Below are 5,963 nucleotides of genomic sequence, written 5' to 3' on the forward strand. Positions count from 1 at the left end.
TCTTCGTCTTCAGCCTCCCTAGGTCAACATTGCAGCCCCGGCATTGCCCCGGGAGGCTCCCCCAAGAAGAGTTTTGCCCAAAAAAGCACCAGCAGACAACGTACGTGCCAGCCGACCGACTCCTGACACCGGGCAAAACGTGGAAACTCATCTCGGGGTGCTGCACCCAAACCACTGAGATCCTCTGCGGCGATGCTCTACCGAGCATCCATTTTGACGCAGGCCTAGCATTGAAGCACCTGCATCGGCAGACATCGAGGGCAGCGGTGAAGCCAGGAGAGGCGAAAGTGCTCGCGGGCGAGAAGCAAAGGGTTGATGGCCACCAAGCTTCACCCGTCCCTTCTGGCTCACGTAGAGGTGGGCACCCCTTGGGCACGGGTGCTAGAAATACGTGCACCAGGCTAGCATTTGCCTTTTGAGTTATTTTATACAGTTCAAGATTCTTTTCCTCAAGGAATTACCTCTTCGTCAGAGACTGTATTATTCGGAAAGCAGCACCTCAACCCCAGGCAAACCTCACTCCCTCTTGCCCACCAAGAACACCCCAAAAAGAGAGAGCAGGCTCCAAGTCTCAGGCAAGCAAAGCAAGCTAAGCATCACCCTGCATGGAAAAACCTGAACGCACAGCAAGCATCTTCTCCAAAAACTAAAGCAAACCCAACACCAAAAGAATCCCAACTATTTGGGTGGATAAAGCCAAAATTCACAGCAAGACTCTAAGAAATTGGGGTTTTTTGGGCAAACTGCTGGAGCACCATGCTCCCAACATCACCGCGTGAGCAGCCGAGGTGCCAGAAAAGCTACGTTTTTCGTCAAACGCAGATTTTTTCCAATGGTGCCTGGTGAAAAGAGAATTGCCTACGGTTTAAAAAACATATTTCCTGATGATTTCCTTCAGACCGTAAGGCTATTTTGGTAGCCGCACTGCTGCGTGACACGTAATCAAGGAAACATGTGACGGAGAATTAGAAAGCGATGGATTTTTTAAGACATAAACCAGATCTATTAAAGTCACTCTAATTGCGAAACTTTCCCACAGTCTTTGGTGTGGAAGCTGATGTTAACCAGCAGGAGAAATCATTCATTCGGGGGATTCAGAAAGAGCAAAGAAAGGATGTTTTGAGCTCCAAGGGCAGATAAGTCGTGCTGCAAGAAGAATTGTGCTCCTCACACCCGGGTGGAAAGGGAAGAGCTGGAGCCCGGCCCCCCCAGCACAGGAAGCCACCGAGACACAAAGAGCCCTGCAATGGAAGAAGCAAATAGAAAAATAAGGGAACTACTTGTTGCGATGCTCAATTATCACAGCCTTCGGGGTAATGAGATTTTGCATCTGCTCCCTTTCCCCTGCTCTGCTGAGGTTTCAGATAGGAACACCTCAAAAAAGCACTAAAAAAAGCAACTTTGCTGGTGAGACTTGTCATCTCACGGGTATTTACACATTGGAAAACATGCCATTGGTTACTTCGGAAGACATTTTTTACGCTGAGGGGGGTGAAGCACTGGCCCAGGTTGCCCAGAGAGGTGGTGGATGCCCCATCCCTGGAAACATTCCGGGTCAGGTTGGACGGGGCTCTGAGCAACCTGATGTAGTTGAAGATGTCCCTGCCCAGGGCAGGGGGGTTGGACTAGATGACCTTCAGAGGTCCCTTCCAACCCAAACTATTCTATGATTCGGGTGCTCAGATGGCCTCCAAGCCACCATGGTCCACGCTGCCCTGCCACCACAGTTGCCATCCTCTTGGAGATGAGCGAGGAGGTAGTGGTGCCCACCGCGGCATGGGCACGCCGCCGGCACCGCGCACTGGCTCAGGGCTTCCCGGCACAGATCCTGTGCAGCACCAGGGACGCAGCATCCATAACCCATTTATTAAGGACCAGGAGGAGCCCAAAAAAAGGGGAGCAGCTTGCAAAAGAAGTGCCACCTCCTGGGGCAGAACCTCCTGAGGTCTACCAAGCAGCAACCGCTGGGATGCAGAATACGGATGGGGAGGTGCTGGCTCTGGCTCGCCGGTTGCTAAATCCCACCAAGAGACATCTAAAAATACATCATACGCATCCTTCTCATTATTTTTCTACGTAAGCAATTAGTGGAGTCATCCAGGGAAGCTGGCCAAGGCGAGCGGGAGGGGAGATGCTCTGCGTCAGAAGCAGTGGGAGGGATGGAGCCCACAAGATCAGCTATTAAGATGTGGTCCACGTTATGAAAGAGCTCGAGACTTCTCCGTCCAGCGAAAACGGCTCCAACTAGGTTAGAGAAAAGACCGCGCCGCTCCCGCTTATCTCCGGTCTGGAGCAACAGAAGGAGGCTGGCTGAGGTCCAAAATCCCGATTAATTTGAAACAAACAGTTGTAGGGAAGAAAAAAAAAAAAAAGTATCTGCTACTCCCCGAGATTTAAATACCAGGGAGCCGGGGACTGTCACCGAGAGCCATGCAAGCTTGCTGGAGGTGCCAGAGCCTGAATCTTCTCGTTGTGGGACCACGTGTGCTCCAGATACAGGGAGGGGATTAATTAATTGCCCCATGCAAAAGCCTCTGGGTGTTTCTGACACCCCAAGCAGATCCCGCTCTCCCGTTGCTGTTACCCAAAAGCTTAACGTTGCCAGGCTGAACCATCCTCCCTCCTCCGAACACCCTCGCTGCTTCGTTTCCCTGGGATGTAAATACGGACGGGTGGGAGGAGGAGAGAGGGTGGGGAAGGGTTAACCCCCCCCCCAGGCTGGGGGTCCTCCCTCCACCGAAAGGTGCAGCAATTTGCAACGCATAAGGGCATCGCTTGAAAGGCCACCGAGAGGGAAGGGATTTCCACGCACGGAGAATAAAAGCGATGGGAAGGTGATTCAAGAAATCCAGAGCATGCCCCAGCAAAGGTGCACATCACAACGGGGCGGTTTTGCACAGTTTGAGGTGGTTTTGCACAGCTTGATTCTTCGCATCCTGAAGCAAAGTCCCTTGCAGGAGCCTGTAAACCTCCAAAAAATGCCTCCGCTTGAGCTCGGAGCCCAACACCGGGGTCTGGTCCATGCCTCCAGCCACCGCCCAGGCACTCGTGGCTGGGCACGGGGCTGCCTTGCAGCCACAGGGACCCAGAGGTGCCACCTCCACCCTCCCCAGGCCCTGCAAAAGGGCAAGGTTATCCCTCAGAGCTAAAGGAAAGGGTTTGGGGTTTTCAGCCGTTTGCTTTTAATCAGTCCCCGCTCTACCAGATGATTTGAAAATTCAGCGTAGCTGTTTAATCTGTAATTTAAGAGCTTATAAATAAATAAACAAGCTTTAAAATCCAGAGCTTTGGACATCTGGACACAATCTCTCCTTCAAGTGCAACTATTTCAGTGTTAATTAAGATGAAATACATTAAAGAGCTTCTAGCTGAGCAAACAAGGAGGCTCGCGAGTTCAGGAGACACCTACACACGCACGACGCGTGCTCCGCTTGGACCAACACATCCCGAGCCGCGGCGCCAGCGCACGCCTGTTCTCAGCCCCGCTAAATTAATACAAACTCCTCGAATTGCTCAAAAGCAACAACTGCTGCATCTTTCCTTCTCGCAAATCCACCGTCTCCCCAAATGCTGCCCTGCACGCCCGGTGCAAGCAGTTGCAAATATCATTTCCCTCCTCCAGACGGAGGGCGGCATCACCGTGATTGGTGCTCACGAGCAAAACGAAGCCGCGATGGACGCCCACGAGCAATTAAGCCACAATCGATGCCCACGTGCGATTAAGCCGCCCGCAGCGGGCACAGGCTGCCCAGGCAGAGCACCCACCTTGCACGCCCCGACACAGCCGGGCAGCGCTAACGGCTTTGACCCCGATTTTAGCATCCCCCATGCAATCAGACATTAATTCAGCTGCCGCTTCAGAAAAATGCATTCTGTGCTTTTTTGGTCTATTTTTTTTTAAAGCAGGTATGACAAAAGGCTTTTTTTTTTTTTTTTTCCTTTTAAGCTGTGCAGCAGCTGGTGTCCTCCCCACCTTCGTTATCCTCCGAGCCCTGTGTGTTTTTCAGGCTGCCTGCAAGCGACGCCAGACACACGCTCGTGGAAAACCAGGCAGCCGTGACCGGCAACGGGAGCATCTGGAAGCCCTTTCCCCTTTGCACGTGCCTTTCAAACGACGATCTTTGCAATGAAAATGCTGCACGCCGTACGACACCAGCACATGCTGCGCAGAAGTCCACGCCATAAAAACAAACCATTTATTTATTTTTTTTTTTTTTTACAATCCCCTCTCCGCACAGATGTTGCTATCTCCCAGCCCGGAGAAATAGGAGAAAATTCAGAGCAGAGAATAGGATGCAGATGTCCGACCCCAGGCTGAGGACAGACAGGTATCGCACATGCTAGGGTTTCACCAAGCACACGATGCCGAGCCACGTTTCCTAGAAATCGGCATACCAGGCATTTGCCAGCTCCAAATGGAAACTTCACGTCGCAGATCCCTCCCGGAGGCTCACGGGAGGGGAAAGGGAGGGAGGGAAAAGAAAGGCTGGGGAGGGTTTTGAGGGTCTCACCTTGCCACCATGCGATCGCTGGAGAAGGTTTGAAGGTCCACGGGGTGGGGAGGGGTCCTGGGAGGTGCCCACCCAGAGACACGGTGGGGATTTCACACAAATACCTGGTAAGAAGAGGGAAAAAAAAAATTAAAAATAAAATAATAAAATAAAAAAACCACATGTGCGTTATTCGAAAACAGGATTTAAGAAGGAGGGAGAACTGAGGCGGCGGTTTTAAGCCGCAGACCACGCTCCGCTATGGTCAGAAAGGGGCGATGAGACCATGGACAAAGCCTCCCGCAGCAGCTCCTCCGCTCCCCACTGCCATGGGAAGATGCTTTGACTCGCCGTTTCCATAAAACAGCATTTAGCATCTTAACGTCAGCTTAAGAAAAAAAAAAAAAGGCAAACCCCCCCCCCACCCCCCCCCCCCGCTATATTCTGTCCCCAACTTTTTTTGACCGTTGCTGAAAGTCAGGACGAAAATTAACAGGATGGAAAAATAAGAGCGGAGCGCTCCGGGGTTTGTTTTTAAGACCCACTTAGCACAAAGCGCTTTCGCTTCCATGGCACCGCAACAGCCCTAAAAGCTTTGGATTGCAACACGGGAGGGAGTTTCTTTAAAATGCAAAGGTCAGGCTAAAATCCAGTGAATTGAAATGCACAGGGGGGAGACGCGGGGCCCCCAATCCCGGCCAGCGTCACCCCAAATCCCGGCCCCTCGAGCCGGGCAGCAGCACGGGGATGCACCTCCATCCTCCATCCCCAGCACACCCGCCGACAGGTAACGAAGAACGACCCAATTAGCGCAGCAGCTGGGCTCTCTCCGCCGTCCCACCGTGGTTTCACTTCTCCCTTGATCGAGAAAACTATTTTTTCTAATAAAATACCTACTTACTGAGCAAACCGTCCCCGTGCCGCAGGAGAGGGGAAGACCGGAGCAGCGATTTTCCCCGGACGAGGGTGTTTTTAAGACGCCTGCAACGCCAGCCTGCGGAGCAGAGACGCAGGGAGACGGCGTTTGAGTCAGTAATAAATTAAAATTGGGATTTCTAAGAAAATATGACCTGCTTAAGCCCGACAAGGCAGCTCCACGTAATCCTGACAGATAAGGATGCACCCAGACATCGAGTGCCATTGCTCACACTCATACATCACAGCTTGAATTAAAAATTAACTTTTTTTTAATTTTTTTTTTTTTTTAAATCCTGGCCACTTGACTTCCCCCCCCCCCCCCCCCCCACAAAAAACACGTGAGCCACAAAAATAACTAAACGTATCTTGCCTATAACTTAGTAGTAGGTTATGGTCAGATCCTGAAGAAGTTTGGAGTCAGCAGCTAGATGCCTTAAGTTTTAGGAAAATCCTTGAGGAACTGACAGACTCCAGCTTGAATTAACTTTTTTTTAATTTTTTTTTTTTTTTAAATCCTGGCCCCTGGCCACCCCCCCCCCCCCCCCTCTCCCCATA

The 5,963-nt window shown here is 51.5% G+C and overlaps 1 protein-coding gene across 1 annotated transcript in view; it reads right to left on the minus strand.

Annotated features, from left to right (window-relative positions):
• FKBP5 (FK506 binding protein 5) overlaps positions 1–5,503 on the minus strand; it is an 18,421-nt gene extending 12,918 nt beyond the window's left edge. Inside the window, exons 1-2 of the mRNA XM_009272865.2 lie at positions 5,392–5,503; positions 4,512–4,615 (exon numbers count right to left, since the gene is read on the minus strand). The gene's annotated coding sequence lies outside the window, so the exon portion shown is untranslated. The remainder of the gene's footprint in view (positions 1–4,511; positions 4,616–5,391) is intronic.
• Between the last annotated feature and the right edge of the window lie 460 nt (positions 5,504–5,963).

This window comes from Aptenodytes forsteri, unplaced genomic scaffold, assembly GCF_000699145.1.
Source record: "Aptenodytes forsteri isolate BGI_AS27 unplaced genomic scaffold, ASM69914v1 Scaffold142, whole genome shotgun sequence".
NCBI lineage: Eukaryota > Metazoa > Chordata > Aves > Sphenisciformes > Spheniscidae > Aptenodytes > Aptenodytes forsteri.